General features: G+C 46.1%; 1 protein-coding gene and 1 long non-coding RNA gene across 5 annotated transcripts in view; both read left to right on the top strand.

Annotated features, from left to right (window-relative positions):
- The window catches only part of LOC122686267, a 553,524-nt gene extending 549,885 nt beyond the window's left edge, over window positions 1-3,639 (top strand). Inside the window, exon 10 of the long non-coding RNA XR_006338679.1 lies at window positions 3,551-3,639. This is a non-coding gene — a long non-coding RNA (uncharacterized LOC122686267). The remainder of the gene's footprint in view (window positions 1-3,550) is intronic.
- Window positions 3,640-10,451: 6,812 nt separating this feature from the next.
- The window catches only part of SMARCA2 (SWI/SNF related, matrix associated, actin dependent regulator of chromatin, subfamily a, member 2), a 175,166-nt gene continuing 172,160 nt past the window's right edge, over window positions 10,452-13,457 (top strand). Inside the window, exon 1 of one of the 4 annotated variants that reach the window (XM_043891441.1) lies at window positions 10,452-10,583. The gene's annotated coding sequence lies outside the window, so the exon portion shown is untranslated. The other 3 variants (XM_043891442.1, XM_043891443.1, XM_043891440.1) reach the window with 3 other exon arrangements.

Below are 13,457 nucleotides of genomic sequence, written 5' to 3'. Positions count from 1 at the left end.
GGTAGGGAATGGGATAGCACCTGGTCTAAAGGAGGCATTAAAGGGAACATGGGTATTATAAGCAGGGAGAATGGTTTGAAGGAAGGCACTGGGAAAATTACATGTGTGTGTGTAAGAATAAGTGGTACCTTTTGGCCTAAGGGAAATTTCTATAATAGAAGATGAGGCTGGAAAGGATGGCTTTCTGTTTAAGAAAGGGCCTTTTGAGGTTCACGGAGGAGCCCAGCCTTCACTTTTTGAACCAGGGTTCTTGAGATGGGTAAAGTGGTGCCATGAATAAGATTAAAGTTAGCCAGGTGTGAAGGATGGACTGGTGGAGAGAATTACTAGAAACAGATAATAGTAAAACAAAAATCTGTTACAAAAGTTTTTCCAACAAGGAAGATTTTTGTGGAATAATTAGAATTGTAAGCAAGATACAATTAGAATTACAGATGGTGATTTGTTGTTGTTCAGTCCCTAAGTCATGTCTGATTCTTTGTGACCCCATGGACTACAGCACGCCAGACTCTGTCCTCCGTTATCTCCAGGAGCTTAGTCAAATTCATGTTCATTAAATCAGTGATGCTATCTAATCCTCTGCCAACCTCCTTCTCCTTTTGCCTTCAATCTTTCCCAGCATCAGGGTCTTTTCCCATGAGTCAGCTCTTCACATTAGGTGGCCAAAGTATTGGAGCTTCAGTATCAGTCCTTCCAATGAATATTCAGGGTTGATATCCTTTAGGATTGACTGTTTTGATTACCTTGCAGCTCAAGGGACTCTCAAGAGTCTTCTCCAGCACCACAATTTGAAAACATCAATTCTTCAGTGCTCAGCCTTCTTTATGATCCAATTCTCACATCCCCACATGACTACTGGAAAAATCATAGCTTTGACTATATGGACTTTTGCCAGCAAAGTGATGTCTCTGCTTTTTAATACGCTGTCTAGGTTTGTCATAGCTTTCCTTCAGTCAGAAAGACTAGAAAGAATGACAACTAAATTCTAAGAAATTGTATCTAACCAGTGGAATTATAACTGTTTTCTTTTTCTTTAATCAAATTTTTTTAATATGGACATAGATTATCATTACAAAAAAAATGCACTAAATTTTAAAAAATTGAAAGAAAAAGGGGTGCTGAGGTGGGTAATAATTTTAGATAAAATGATGACTTATACTTTACACTTTTAGTAAGAGAAAGGAAAATGACTCCTATGGTTTTGGGACAGCTGGAGATATGGGATTGAAGTTTTGGGGAGCAGTTAATACTTGACACTATTTTGTGAGCCATAGATGCTTCTGGCTGCTTGTGTAGCAACAGCTGCATTTCCACTGTGACTCTAACTGAGAACCATGGTTCAGATTTTACAAGAACACCCTGGTTTCTGAGCTCTGTTTATTCTGCCTCATCCCTTGGTTCCCCCAGTTTAGGGCTAAGAGTGACTTCTTACCATTGCTACTCTCAGTCCCTCATTTGACTTCTCAGCTCTTCCGTTACCTGTGTACCAATTTTCCTGAATTAAATTCCTCTGCTTTCCTAGTTGGACCCTGACTGATACAATTCACTTGTGTACCTAAGCATGTGTATGTTGGGTCATGATATATAATACATTTCATACTGAGAGTAGTTGTTAAAACAGTTGGAAAGCCACAGTCTAGGAAAATAAATTTGAAAGCATGCCATGGATAGTGCTGGGCTTATTTCTTCTTTTGGGTTTTGATGGCTATTACTGACCTGAAGAACATGAACTTGGAGACTTTTTTTTTTTTCTTTTAAAAAGAGAAACAATCTTGTATAGTAGAAGGCATCCTGACTGGGAGTGAGGAGACCAAGAGTCTAATCTCTGTAGGTGTCCATGAGGAGGTCATTCAATCATTGGTTCTAGTATATTGTGCTGACTTTGTGCATGGAACCAGAGGTTCTGAGATTGGTGTGTATTTTTTAAACAAGGGACTACTGTAAGAAATTTCAGTGTTAGCATGTCTACACCAAACATTGGTGTATAGTTTGTGACAGTTCATGTGACTAGTGATGTTAGCATTTGAAGGCTGTTTGAAAGAATAAAAGTGAAAGTCGCTTAGTTGTATCCGACTCTTTGTGACCCCTGTGTACTATACAGTCCATGGAATTCTCCAGGCCAGAATACTGGAGTGGGTAGCCTTTCCCTTCTTCAGAGGATCTTCCCAACCCAGGGATTGAACCCAGGTCTCCCACATTGCGGGTGGATTCTTTACCAGCTGAGCCACAAGGGAAGTCCAAGAATTCTGGAGTAGGTGCCTATCCCTTCTCCAGTGAATCTTCCTGACCCAGGAATTGAACTGGGGTCTCCTGCATTGCAGGTGGACCAACTGAGCTATCAGGGGAGCCCACTTTCAATATACTAACATTAAAAGAAATGAGAAACAGAAAGAGCAGAGAATCCATCACCAAATTGGGTGTTTGACCAACATCCAGACTTAAAGAGCGCTGGGAAGTCCCATGTCATAGCACATCTGGAATCCCCATTGGGAAAGGGTCCCAAGCAGCATGTCTGCTCTGTGGTTGAGACTTCATTTGAAAGAATAGTCATTATTTATTAAATAAGTAATGTTAATGATTAATTAATTAGTTAATATTAAATAATAATTACTAATGATTATCTACACTATTAAATTATGTTTTCACTATCTACTTTCCTCAATCGATGAGTAATTATTATGTTAGCATTAGAAATAATAGCTCAGTATTCTTAAGCTCTCAGGAAAATAATCAACATTGATAGGGGCCATAGACCTGCAGAATATCAGGTAATGGTGGTTACAGTTATTAATGTTGGTAAATAAATCACAGCATAAAATGAAGTATCACTTAAAGACAGAAGTCCCCAATAGGTGGATATATTTTTCAAGCAGTTCAACAAAATATAGGTAAAGTGTGAAATATCAATGTCTTTAAGAGTTGGACACATCCCCAAACCCTAAGTGTTAAACAAAAAAAAAATGTTATATATTATGATGTTCTTTTTATCAGCAAATCCCTTATTTTCTCCCATATTTATTTAAGGGAATCAATAAGGAAAGTGTATTTAAGGATAGTCTATTATCAAAAGGACACTAATAGCAAAATAGTAAAATTCCAGCAGACATCACAATGTCCCTGATAAGATAAGCAATTGAATATGCACAATCCCAGACCAAATATGAGCATTGCCTTTATACCCAGCACTCACTGAAGTCATTGACTGTTCAGTTGACTTTATCTGAAGGGAAGATAAAAGCTTCCTGCCCAGCATTAAACCTTGCCCCATGTAGAATCCAGATGCTCACAACCCCTTCCCCGAACTTTTTATACTTGTTTTATATATTCATCACTTTCTAGCTGATAAAACCATTGAAAACTAAAATAAAACCATATTGTTGTGGAATCTATTTTATCCCTACATGTGGAGAGACCAACTTTTTTTCTTTCTCGCCCAAAGCAGATTATTTATCTCAAGTTCTTTAAAGAGTCATCTAAGGTAATTTTAGTGGCGATTTCTGTTTTTATATGTTCCTGGCTTATTTTCTACTCCTCTCTTGAATTTATATAGAACTTCAAGTATAGAAAAGTGACTGAAATAAGACAACAGCAGATTGTGCTTTTGTGTACCGAACTTGAAGTAAGAATCTGGTGGGTGACGTCATTCAAGTCAAGCAGGAAAACGGTTGCACACAAATAAAAAGGCAGTCAATGGTAACTGAAAGGATAAGTCCTGTAGCGGCTGAAGGTGGTCTAAGCATAAAAGACCGTAATAAAGTCTAATAAAACAGTGTGTGATGGATACAGCATATTCTACCATGGCACTTGGTGGCGGGGCTAGGAGATGAGATACAGTCACCTTCGTCCAGAAGCACATTATCACTCAAAGAAACACAGTATCCATCAAAGCCCCTGAGGACAGGGGCCTGCCAAGCAAGAGGTAAAATCTTTGAACAATTTGTGACAATGACAAAATTTCAGATCCTGAATCTCTGTTCTGATTCTTAATGTACAACTGCGCAATGTGTCAGATGTGTCAGAGCCTCAAAAACATGTTGAGGATGACATTTGTAAAATCCTGTCTTGTCTAGTCAATATTATAAGATGGAATATTATTGAGAAGATCCTTCAGGATGAAATTATCCTGCCTTTGGGCAGTTAGGATGCATTTGAACTTTCTAGAGAAATTTTTGAGTTCTATTAAAGTTTTTTTTTTTAGGGGTAGACATGTTTGGACAGATGAAATGTGCACACCTATCTTATAAAAGTTATGAAAAAAGATTAAGTATTCTAGATTATTGATGCTGCTGGTAACTGTATGTCAGTAATCTTTACCTGCTTTGCGAAATAGCCCTTTGAGGAGCTGATAAAATGTATGGACTCCTTCCACAGAAAATACACATTAACATGAACAAGGAATTTTGAACACAGCTTCAAGGGATTCTCAAGTGTTCTGAAGATCATTTAGATTCCACGTTTCTCCTACCCCATAATGGGTTAGAGACCTGTATTGATGACAAATTACTGGGCAATTTTTACATGAACAGTGCAAATCAGTCTGAGTCTGGAGTTTTACCAAGCTGGCTTAAATATTCTGACTTCATTCTTTAGTCATCTCCAAGTTGTCTGATCACATTCCTCTTGCTGTTAAAAAAGGGGCGGGGGAAGAATAGATAGAGCATGATTTATGTATATGTATTCATAATACATGTATTCAGTATTACTGTATCAAGTGCATTATAAAACACAAAATAGAAGCTATAACAGTATGAGATTGAGATAATAAAAAAAAAATTTTTAAGTGAAAGTGAAAGTTGCTCAGTCGTGTCCGACTCTTTGCGACCCCATGGACTATACAGTCCATGGAATTCTCCAGGCAAGAATACTGGAGTGGGTAGCCTTTCCCTTCTCCAGGGGATCTTCCTAGCCCAGGGATCAAACCCAGGCCTCCCACTTTGTAGCTGGGTTCTTTACCAGCTGAACCATAAGGGAAGCCCAGCTTGCTAATCACGAGTCTACTATTGAATCGCTTTTTAATATCTCAAGGCAAAATATATGCTTGGGTCAGAATTCATCATTATTGATGGTTTAAAAAAAAAAGTGATGGCCAACCTATATTTAAATTTCAAGTAGTCTTGGATAACTGTGAACGAATTAACCTATTTCTTACCAGATCTAACTGGACTGCGTTGTTCTCACTTCCCAATGTGGCTGGCGAAGAACCCTCAGAGGTTATAGTGGCAGATTTGATCCTAACTTTCACCTGTCCTTGCATTGTCAGATTTATCTCACTCTTCAAGTCCTTTGAATGAATCTTTTCTTTGAAAAAAAAAATTATTTATTTTTAGCTGTACTGTCTCTGTTGCTGCGCAAGCTTTTCTCTAGTTACCATGGGTGGGGGCTACTCTTCGTGGTGGTGAGCAGACTTCTCACTGCAGTGGCTTCTCTCCTTACAAGGGAAGGGTTCTCGGGCATGCTGGCTTCAGCAGTTGCAGCTCATAGACTCTGGAGTGAAAGCTCAGTAATTGTGGCATGTGGACTTAGTTGTTCCAGGGTATGTGGAATCTTCCTGGACTAGGGATACAGGCATTAACAGGTGGACTCCCAACCACTGGACCACTAGGGAAGACCTGAAGGAATCTTAAAGCCACTCGTTTTTCAAAGTGATTGGTTCAAACTAGATAACATAATCTGTGCATGCATGTGTCCTAAGTTGCTTCAGTTGTGTCTGACTCTTTGTGACCCTATGGACTGTAGCCTGCCAGGCTCCTCTGTACATGGGGATCCTCCAGGCGAGAATTTCTGGAGTGGGTTGCCATGCCTTCCTCCAGGGTATCTTCCTGACCCAGGGACTGAACCTGTATCTCTTATGTATCCTGTATTGGCAGCTGAGTTCTTTGCCACTAGTGCCAGCCACCAACATAATCTGTGGAAACTGTTAACTTCAGGCAATGTCAAGTTCTCAAAAGTGAAAGGACCAGAGGGAGCACCACTGTTCCCCTCTAGGCCTTGAGGGCCCTGCTCTTCTGTTAAGTAGGCTTCAGATACACTATTTGATTGGTATGTGACTGGTTTACTTGGAACCATGTAAAGTTGCCAGGGTAAATAAGTACAGTATTTACAAAGCTCTTTTTTCTTTTTATCTTTTGGTCTTTACATTTTTTTAATCATTAGAGGAAAAAGAAAGAAAATTTCTAATGTTCTTCCCAGATTGCTCACTCCACTTTGGAGAAGCCTATCTTAGGCAAATTACTTATTGCCTCTCAGTTTCTTTATCTGTAAAATGGGGATGATATCACATACCTCATAGGGTTAAATGGATTAAATGGCATACATAAAGGTCTCTGCACAGATACTAGCATATGTTTTAAAGGAGAAATAAAAGGGAGCTGCTATTATGATTATTACTACTCTATTACACAATTGCCATGTATGTACTCATGTTATTCCTAGCCTAATTTTAAAACAAAAGCTCCTCTCAATACAGTTTATATGATAGCAAAAGCCGTAGCTTCTCCTCACCTCCCACCTACTCCCACCACCCAAAACACAACAAACTCTAAAACACATCAGCCTTTTCAGCTTGGAAAAATAACATATTCTGAACACTTAATAATCTTGTTCAATAACTAAGACCTGCTAAATTCTCTATGTCAGATAATTTTAATATATATCTCTCATCCTTTCATTCAACAGAAAATTTTTAAACAACATACAACGTACTAGGCATCCGGCTAATTGTTGCAGTTTCAAAGATGAATGGAACTTGCTCTACACCCTCCAGGCACTAACCATCTACTGGAGGATACCAAACAAATAATTGCATCAAAGTGATAAGTGCTATCATGGTACAGATCGGTTGCTATGGGAGCAGAGGAGGACTAGCGGTTTCCTTCGCCTGGGGAGGGCAGAGAAGGGGCAAGGAGGACCCTTGGAAGGTATCTTGGCTGTAGCTGAGCTTTGGAGGATGTGCTTGGGGAACCTGCATTTCATTGAGAGTGAACTAATATATCCAGTCTGGCCCCTTAGTTGCCAGGAGGTCAATCAGGCTTCCTGAGCTCACATATTTTCAGGAGGTCAAGAAGGCTAGTAGAGATCTGTCCTTGCACAGCTGTGGTTGACATGCTAAGAGGTCTGAAATTCATCACAGAGTGGATTGGGAATAGAGGCTTTTGAGCTAGAGAATGGTATGATCACAAAGAGAAGTGGGGTGGTATTTTGGAGGACTGGCTGTGGAGAATCTAAATTTATTGACTGTTGATTAGAAAAAAGGAGAGGAGTGTTTATTTCTGTAATAAATCCACTTGCTAATTCTGAACTCTTCACTAAATTAAATGTCATCTGATTCACTTTGTCAAAGTTTAGTTTCCATTACTATAGATGAAGTCCTCGTTCCCTAAATGGTCTTACTTGCTCCTGTTTGAAGCTAGACCACATTTCAGCCAGCATGAATAGTTTGCTGGATGAAACTTGAAGCTTCCTGACTTTGTGCATATATATATTTAGAGAGAGAGAGAGAGAGAGAGAGAGAGAGAGGGTGTTGTAGCTAGATGTCAATTTTCCAAACCCAGTGTCTACTCTATGCAGGATGTCAACCATGGCCGACTTACATAACAAGTGAATGTAGCCATACAGACATGAAAAAAAAAGACATCTCTTCCTTGATGTCAAACTAGAAAGAGAAAAGCAAGTTCAGAGAAGACATTATGACTCATCAAAGTCCAAAAGGAAAAGCTTTGTGTGAACCTAGCATCCTGTGCAGCCTCCTGGAGTCCTTCTAGCCTCCAACCCTATTTGCTTTTGTGTGATTTTCTGCAAAACAAAATAATCCCATCGTTTTCCTCCTTAATATCAGTTGTTAAATTTTGCCTTCCTTTGGAGATGAAATTCACGCTATATGTTCCACAATCTTCTTTTCATGCTGAGTGAAATGTGCTGCCTTTTCATTTCTCCTGAGTGTAGGCCTTATTTTATAAAATTCCTACTTGCTGCAGTGCAAGCTACAAACAAGACGATTCTTCAGAGTAAAGACTTGAAGGGAGAAGGTGGTGCTTTCTTAGACCAATGTGAAGGGAAAGGGAGATGCAATATCTATATTTAATCTCTGCTCCCAGTGATAGATTTTATTTTTCCATCCCCATCATTGTGCATATAATGCATAGATACCAATCCCTCTAAGTACTGCATCAAAATTTTACATGAACTGAAGAATATACACAGGTAACACAAGGAGTGTTGTTTTCTTCTTTACTTTCCATCTGACAAAACACCAGAAGGAATGACCAGTCTCTTCCGCTAGTATCTCACTAAGATGATTGTTCTCTCTTTGAAATTTGGGATAGCAGGTGAAAATGGATTCTTAAAAGGGATAAAGGGCACTTACAAGGGAATTAAGATGAAGTCATCAAAGTCTGAAAATTGGCATGTAAGGTTGGCATGCCAGGGAAATGGATCACCCCCCCCTTCCAGCCCAAATTAAAACTTTAGATTACCTAATATATCAAGCATCACCATTGGGTTAAAGCCCTTTTATAGACAACTAGGTTATCTGGCTATTGTATTAGCTGAAATTTATTAGGCAATTGGAAGTTCTACTTTTACTACATTGCTAACTTTGTTTAAGATTTCTCACCTAGTTAATAGTTATACTGGCATAACTTCAGGCAGAAAAACAAGTTCTTACAATAGATTCTTCAGGGCATAATATATTCTACTTCTTTTATATGTGTTATCTTTTGTTGTCTTGAGTTTCACTTTGGGACAGATAGAAAATTATAAAGCTCAGGTTAACAAGCAAGTAACAAAGCCTTAGAAAACTACAGGGTACGTGATCCTTGACACTCCCAGCCACCTGAAAATGGCGCCCTTGAGGATTCTTCCTCCACCAGCAATGGACCAGCAACATAAACAATTCTTGCCATTTAATGACCCCATGCAGCATGCTGCACCAGTGTTTGTTCCACAGCTTCATGCCTTCAACTTATCCACTGCACAATTTTAAGCACCCTAGAACTGTATTTCAGACCCAGTTGCTCAAATAGAGCCAATTTTGCAACAGTAAAATGGTGTTAAAATAGGATTTTACTCTAGGGGGTAGAAATCTTGAACCAGAGTCACAGTGCACTTTGCATGACTAATTTAAAGCGTTACATTACAAAATAAGGGCTATGTCATACTTTTAATAACACTACCATATAGGAACAGTTTTAATGTTGAGTCAAGCACCTACATTCATCTGAGTCTAAAATAATAGGCCCCTGATTTAAAATCTCCTAACATTCTTTCACACTTCATAAAACAAAATAAAATTCTCTCAGCAAACGCTGACCTATTCATTCAGCCAAAGTACTATATTTCAAGGAAAATGGGAAGGAGAGGTCTCAAACCCACCAAAGCGCCAGCAGTGTGCTGTCTGCAACCGTAACTGGTCTTAAATGTGGGCTGGGGGCGAAGACTATGGACAGGAGAGGATAAGAGATTTATTACCTATCTTAAATCAAAAGCAGATTCCATGCTTTAACTACCCCCTATCGCCCGCCCGCCCCCACGAGGTTGTTTCCCCCCGCCCCCCCTTTTTTTTTTGGTATATATCTTACGGGAAGATGACAGGTGAGGGAAGGTTAAAGTGCTCTGTCTGGTCCAGAGAGTCAACACGGGGCTTAGGGCGGGTTTGTTTATTTCTAAGGCGTTCAGCCTCTCAGCTGTTTTTCCCTCAGTGGCATTTGGAAGCTTGCAGTCCTTTAGAAAAGAGACAGATTTGGCAGGAATGTTCTTTGTGCCCGCCTTCCTTTTTACGGGGGAGAAAAGGAACAGATTTATAATTACAGCCTTGGGTGGGGGGCGGGGTGGGGGAGAAAAAGTTTCGGGCAGCACGTCGATGCCTGTTTGTTTTTCTTTTTCCTGGTCAACACTGTGCTACCAACAGCTTGGATGCCACTTGGAGCCTTCCTCCTCCCGTCCCCTCCCTTCACCTCCGCAGGCTCGCTCTGGCAGGCAGAGGCACAGTTAAATTCCAGCACCTTCTTCCCATACCCCTAAACTACTACGCGCTATTACTACGGCCGCCCTCCCTTTCACTGAGCCGCCTCCGCTTCCCAGCCTCCCGCCAGGAGGCCGGCCGGGGCCCCGGCGAGGGCCGGGGAAGGATAACGGGCGCCTAACTCCCTCCATCAGGGCTTGGGGCTCTCAGCGTCCTGCGCAGTTTTTCTGCTCCAGGCACAAACACAGCCAGAGAGCCGGCGCCTTGCAGACACACACAGATCCACGCACACTGTAGAGCTGTCTCGATCCACATTCTTGCACACCGCCCCCTCCTCCCCGGAGCTCCGGGAGTCGCCGAGCGGGGCGAGTGACAGGCGCTTCCCGCCAACCCGCGCCCGGGCGGGCAGGGAGGAGCGGCGCGCTGGGCCAACTGCGGCGCGTCTTCCGGCGCCCGCGGAGGCGGTGAGGGTGGGACGCGGGGCGGAGCCGGAGTTTAGGAAGAGGAGGGGATGGCTGTCATCAATGAAGTCATATTCATAATCTAGTCCTCTCTCCCTCTGTTTCTGTACTCTGGGTGACTCAGAGAGGGAAGAGATTCAGCCAGCACACTCCTCGCGAGCAAGGTAAATATAACTTACAACTCCTTTCCCCTCTTTCCCCTCCCTCCGGCCTCCGGGCTGCAGCCGCCGCACAAACCCCTCCGGCACCGCGCCGCCTTCGCCGGGGATTATTCATTATTAACCTAATTATTATTTATTGTGCATGCACGGAGACCAAAACAAACAGGCGGGCCAACCGCCGCAGCAGCAACAACAAAAAAAGCCCGCCTCCTACCCCGCGGGCCTCAGGTGGAATGCTCTTAACGACAGCTCCCGGGCGGCAGTGGAAGAAACGCGAAAGTTTCAACCGAAGCTTGCTGTTCTAATAATAATAGTGATAATTACTACTTCAAGGAGGCAAGGGGAGGAAAATCCCAACAAACCACAGCCTTGACCCTAGGTAGGCAATCAGTGATGCTCTGCCAACGGAAGGTTGCAACATACACACATGCACACACACACACACACACACACACACACACGGCAAGGTTGCAATCCCCTCAGTCCTTTAAAAGCTGGGGTTGGGGGAGGAGGTGGCAGGAGGACCGGGAAGAGTATGGAAACGCTACGGTTCTACCAGAGCAGTCCTCCCCGGAGGAGTTGGAAGGGGAGCGGGAGGAGAGGGCGAGGAGCCCGGGCTGACGGGTGGGCTCCCACGAACGCGGCTGCCACCAGCTTCCCCGGGACTTGTTTAAAGGGCTCCGGCTGCGGAGACGAGAGCTGGTCGCGGTGGGCGAAGCCGGAGCTGGCTCGCCGAGGCGGTGGCAGCCACCGCCGCGGGGCCGCTGCGTGCGGGATCGGAGGTGTCACCCACTTTGCGAGCAGGGATGGGTACGCTGACCGGTAGGCAGGCCTTTAGGCAAAGGGGCTGCCGGGGCTCTGCACCCGGGGCACTGCGGACGACCCTGCCCCTGGTACCTGGTGGCCGCGCTGGCTCGGGTGTTGAAGTTCGGGGTGTGCAGCCCCGACCACACTGCTGGGAGGGGGGAAAGGAGGGAGGAGGTCCTGAAGAAGGAGGTCGGAGGTGCCCATTGGGCTGTTACCCTGCCCTCCGCCTTCTGGGGTTTGTTTTCTTTTGCTCTGCATCTTCCCCTAGCTTGGGCTGCCGGAACCTCGGGCGTGGGTCGCCGGCGATCATCCAGATGCTAGGGGAGCACCCGGGCCCGGGAGAGCCACGGCGGCTGCGGGCCGGGGAGGCCATGATCCGGATAATCCTCTCTGCCTGACTGTCACAAACAGGACCCTCGCGCACCCCGTGTGGCGTTCGCTGTAGAAGGGAAGGGCTGGCGCGGGGTAGGGGGTGGGGGGCGAATGGGGAGGCTGGTGAGGGCAGGAGGCGGGGAGACCGGGAGGGAGCCTGCCCCCAGAGATGACACGCACCGCTTCCTTCTTGTTCCCTGCTTTCGAGTTTGCTTTATTCCCATCCCAACCTGGTTTACTCCTTCCTCTGCCTTCCCCCTCCATCTCGCCGTGTTCCCTCCTCCCGGTTGCGTTGCAAAACACGGCCATGCCATCTGCAAGGTGTCGCGATGCACTTCCCCAAATAACCAGTCCGGCGCGCCAGCCCCTAGTCACCCTCCCGTCTGCGGGCGCACACCAAGTGGGGCGCCCTGGGTGCCCTGCACCAGGCCTCGCAGCCTGGGCGCAGTTGCACCGCGCGGGGCGGGGCGCAGCAGTGCGGGCTCCAGGGGGACAACCGCTCCTGGGTCCCGACACTCGGACCGGTTTCCGGCACACGCGGGGAAATCGCCTCCCGCCAGTGTCTGCGCACTCGCCCCCGCCTCCACCGCCTGGATTGCATTATTATTTTTATCCTGGTTGCAGTTTGCAGCCGAGATCCTGGTGAGCCCGGGGCTGGCCGGACTGCTGGTGGGGGGTGGGGGGGGTGGCGGGTGGAGGGAAGTTGGACGTGGATCAGGCAGGAAAAAAAAAGTTTGGCAGGGAGACTAAGGAAGGAGGGAGGGTGGGAGGGGGCGGCGAGCTCCCGCAGCTCGCGTCTCGGCGCCCTCGGGGCAGGCGCGAGTGTGTCTGCGCGTGAGTGTGAGTGTGTGTTGTGCGCGCTGGGGCCGGTGCGTCGCGAGCAGCGGCGAGGGCAGCTGCTCCAGCTCGTGCCCTGCCCGGGAGCCGAGGGAGGACAAGGCGAGGTTTGGTGGTGGAGGAGCGGTGGGGGTGGCGTGTGCGTGTGGCTGTGAGTGTGCGCGCGCGAGCAGCGGAGAATCAGGAAGTCACAGCAGCGAAGCGCACACAGACATGTTTGATCGCCGTGACATGACGCGCGCGAGGGAGGAAGCGGCAGCGGCTGCGGGGGCCGGGCCGCGGGCTCCAGCGCCGGCCTAGGGCTTGGGCGGGGAGACCCGCTCCGGGCAGCCGGCAGGGCCGCCACAGCAGGCTAGGCGAGCCCCGTGCCTCTTTTTGTTCCGAGTCCCCCAGGTAAGGAGCCTGAGCCTCCGCCGCCCGCCGGGTGCGGGGCTTTCCAGTTCTTTCCCTCCCGGCCCCCTCCGGTCTCCCGGTCAGGCTTTCTTGCAAAGTCAGGCGGGCGGGGGAAGCCGGCTCCCGGCCCTCCGATCGATCGCGTGGAAAACTTTCCAGCGGGAGGCACCGCGAGGGGAAGAAGGCCTTGCTGGCTGCTGTCCGTTGTCAGTTCTTTCTCCTCCGGGTCCGGAGAGTGGAGTCGCTGTGCCCCGGGGCTGTGGCACGCTCAAACTTCAGGCCTAAACGTGCCGCCAGCTTTCGCCGGATTTACTCCAGAAATTAAATATTCGAAGTCGTCCGCTTGGTCCTGCCAGGCGTTTGGGTTTTTGAAGAGCAGAAGGCAGGCATGGGAGTCGAGGGGGCGGGGGGGGGGGGGGGGGGTTGTGCAGAAGTGCAGGATCCATTCCTTCTTTAATGTCTGCAGCG

Source organism: Cervus elaphus, chromosome 29, assembly GCF_910594005.1.
Source record: "Cervus elaphus chromosome 29, mCerEla1.1, whole genome shotgun sequence".
Lineage (NCBI taxonomy): Eukaryota > Metazoa > Chordata > Mammalia > Artiodactyla > Cervidae > Cervus > Cervus elaphus.
This window is presented reverse-complemented; position numbering and strand designations above follow the sequence as displayed.